The 3,622-nt window shown below is 43.5% G+C and overlaps 1 protein-coding gene across 1 annotated transcript in view; it reads right to left on the bottom strand.

Moving 5' to 3' along the window:
* Window positions 1–3,622, bottom strand: part of TMEM169 (transmembrane protein 169) — a 17,269-nt gene extending 13,647 nt beyond the window's left edge. The window contains exon 1 of the mRNA XM_008644834.2: window positions 2,993–3,622. The gene's annotated coding sequence lies outside the window, so the exon portion shown is untranslated. The remainder of the gene's footprint in view (window positions 1–2,992) is intronic.

Here is a 3,622-nt window from a genome sequence, read left to right on the forward strand (position 1 = left end):
TGTGATTGGATACAAGAGCAGATAGAGACCCATGATACCAGGATATTAAAAATGCACCACTTTGAATTGCAGACAAGTAAATGCTTCAGTATCATTAGTATGGTATTAGGGTGTGTGTTGTTTATAAAACTATCTAGATACCTGTTTCAAATTGTTTGGTGCTGATATTCTCTATCTTGCACCACCACGAACTCTGCTTTGGGTGGGATGTCTGTCTTGGTATCTCCTGCATTTGTTTTTTTAAACACTGGAATGAAATTCCTAGGGATAATAATAAAAGATTGTAAAATCCTGATTATCTTCTAATTAGACTGAAATCCCCCAAGATATGGGTGAGACTAAAGTGCCTTTCCAGAGAGGAAGTCCCTAAAAAGATGAATTGATCAGAAAGCCTGAATATCAGCTGGGGCTGACCAGGAGGCTGTTCTGACATGGAAACCAGAAGCCACAAAACAGAAAGGCTCTCGCTGTTAAGAGATGATGAAAGGAAAAGTAGCCTCAGGAGAGAATGTTCAGGCAGGAGGTGAAAGTAGCTGGGATTTCCAAAGAGGCCTGTTGCATAATCCCACAGAATGGTCCAGAGAGGTAAGGACACAAACTCACACCAGCTTTCATTTGGTTTTGGCTCAATCCAAGCCTTTATTGTAATAGGTATGCAGAGGGAAGAAATTATTGTTGTTACACTTTGTGTGGTTTGGTATCCCAGGAGAAGAAAGATATGAACCTGAAGCATCCATAAGAGTGGGGTCTGGGAAAGCAGAGGCTACTGGAGTGCAAGCCTGCATTTTTCTGAAGGCTGACTAGCAGAAATCCTCTGTGAGAAACTAACCTTAAAGTTTTATTTCTGGCAGTAAGATGCTTTTCAGTAAGTCCTCTGCTTTCACCTCCTTGTGAGACTGCAGACCCCAGGGATACCTCTCACAGGGTTTGGATCCTGTGGAGGTTTCTCACCTGTTTGGAGCCATCTCTTTTCTCACATCAGGTTCGTACTTAACTACTCTTCAGACCTTCCCCCTTGCCAACGTGGATTCTGAGCTATGAGAGGGCACAGACACCCTGAAGGATAGCATGCCATAAGGAATTCTCAAGGCAGTACACATCAGTGCCAGGATTTTTAGGGCATGGCAGCATACTGGACTGGCAGGTGTCATCAGCTGAATAGCTGAGCCATAGGCTGGCAAAGCACAACGTCAGCTTTGGACAAAAGTAGCCTTTTCTGAAAATGCAGAGTTTCCTATTCATCTCAATAAACTGAACTACTTCATTGAAAGCCAAGACACAATCTGGGAGCTGTAAAAACAGGAAATCTAGTTTTTCCTCTTCAATATGTAAATAAAAAAGTAGATGTTCAAGAATGACATATGCTAATCCCACAACTCCAAAGGAGCTGACAACTGGAAAAAACTACTGATGAATTCTTTTTTGTCATTTTGACTTTTGAATGGTTGATGTTTTAAGCGATAGTTATACCAAGGCAAAAAATTCAAATGCTTTTCTTCAAAAAATGAAACTTAAGACTCTGAGGCTTTAAATGTAGATTTATTTTCTTCCAAATACAAGCTGACACATACTGAAAAAATAAATAAAAAATAAGCTGTCTAATCAGATGCTATTTTCTAACACATAAAAATTCAGAATCTTAATGTTAAGTTTACAGAGTAGCATCAATATGTAAAAGCCTTATGCTTACTGAATTTACCACTATGTCTGTGTAGAGTGACAGAACAACATGTTTTGATCTACCAATAAAAGAAAAGTAACATTCCTTTGTGATTAAGAAAGTACAAGCATATGAGGAGATTAAAATTGATTTTAGTTAAGAAGATTTTCTTACTTTCAGCTTAAATAATTTTGAATTTCAACCACTGGGGTTAAATCAATTCCCCCAAAGGTACAGTTTGAATCTTTGGTCCAAAGGCAACACACTCAACAGTGAACAAAAGCCACTGCCTTGCTGAAAATGTCCGTGAGCATTGGTTATCCCAGCTCTATTCTTCGTGAATACATTTTGTACCAGAAGGGTCTACCCTCCACTGAATGCCAAGGAATGGATGCTTCCTTTTCCTTCCTCCTTCCTCTACAGTCTTTATGCCTTTCCCCTTTCTCCTCCCAGCCATCACTCACAGAACCTTAACTCATGTGTTCAGCCCCTTATTTACGGCATTTCTGTGGCTGTTGAGAAATTCCAGAAACCAAGCAATATATCCTGATAGGGAAGAAAAATTCTTTGATAGTGCTCTCCAGGAAGAACACTGAAGTCAAGGTCACATGAGTAGAAAGGCCCACAGGATTTTCCTTGGAGCCATGCAGTTCAGTTGGGATGGCAGGCAGGTTGGAATATGAAGATCTAATCCACTAGCCCAGATGAGTGCTTCTCCCTGGGATTAATTAATGATTGCTCTGATACGGTCTGCCTAAGGTATGTAGGGCAGCCAGAGACAGTTAATGGGGATGTATGAAGTCTCAGATGGTGAAAGATAATTAAAGGGAGGGAAATTTTTTTTTTGCAGTGTCACTCACAGTGCTTCACCTTTTGCCTCCAGCAAGTGGAATGCTTTAAAACACTGAAGTATTCTGCAAACATTGACCTACCTGAAAAGGCCAGTTTTGTCTAACAGTTGCCTTATTGGCCTAAGCCACCATGCAGAAACCCACTCCTGTCTTGTCACCGTTTGCTGAATGACTCTGGACACACTGTTAACTCCTCTGTGCCTTCTCTTCCCTAAGGAGGGTATACATCTTGCATCGAAACACACTGAACTTTAGGATAAAGATGTTATCCTAAAACTGTCCCCGATTTAAAGTATTAAACCTTAAAACATGCTTTTGGAAAAGTAAATAAATTTGTTTCATAAATGAGAAACCCCAAACAGACTCAATGACTCTCCCACTTTACTTATATGTCTTTAAAAAAATAAAAAAACCCCTCACTCTCTTCTCACATTAGCCAACTCTCCTAAGGCAAAAATAGCAAGACAAAATTGAGACATACTTTCAAACATCTCTTCTATTGAAAAGGACAGAGGAGATGCGTGGAAAGACACTGAACATGCACACACATGCTGCTGGGCACATCAGCGCTGGTTAAAATCACCTGCAACGGACAAAGATGCTCTGTCACTTCACTGTGGGATAGAAAGGAAAATAATGTTGCCTGTCCTCTGTGTCAACGGAGCAATTAATACTGAGCTTAGTTAGGGACATTTTAAGGGGACCGGGAGAGGGGGGACGGACACCACCACCACAAAGGCATTTTAGCCCAAAATGACTCTACTGGGGACATGGTAAACGCTATCACCTCAGCCTTCACGGCCTATTCGCGACCAAGTCCGTGTCCGGAGGATTCCCCGCCCGCGGGTCCGTGGCAGGGGCGCACCAGCGCCTTCCTCTGCTCCGTGACACCCTCGGGGCATTCCACCGGCTGCTCCCGGCGGGGCTCCGCTCCCGCTGCTCCTCGGGGTGCCTGCGCGTCACGGGGAAGGTGACCCGAAGCGGAATAGAAAACCACGGCGACCCGTCCCTTGCAAGCAGGCGAGACCGCGGCTGCGGGCGGGTGGGCGCTCACTACGGAGCTGCAGCGGCGACCCAGCGGCGCCACCGGAGGCACCGACCCCTCCCGGGC

This window comes from Corvus brachyrhynchos, unplaced genomic scaffold (assembly GCF_000691975.1).
Source record: "Corvus brachyrhynchos isolate BGI_N302 unplaced genomic scaffold, ASM69197v1 scaffold452, whole genome shotgun sequence".
Taxonomy (NCBI): Eukaryota; Metazoa; Chordata; class Aves; order Passeriformes; family Corvidae; genus Corvus; species Corvus brachyrhynchos.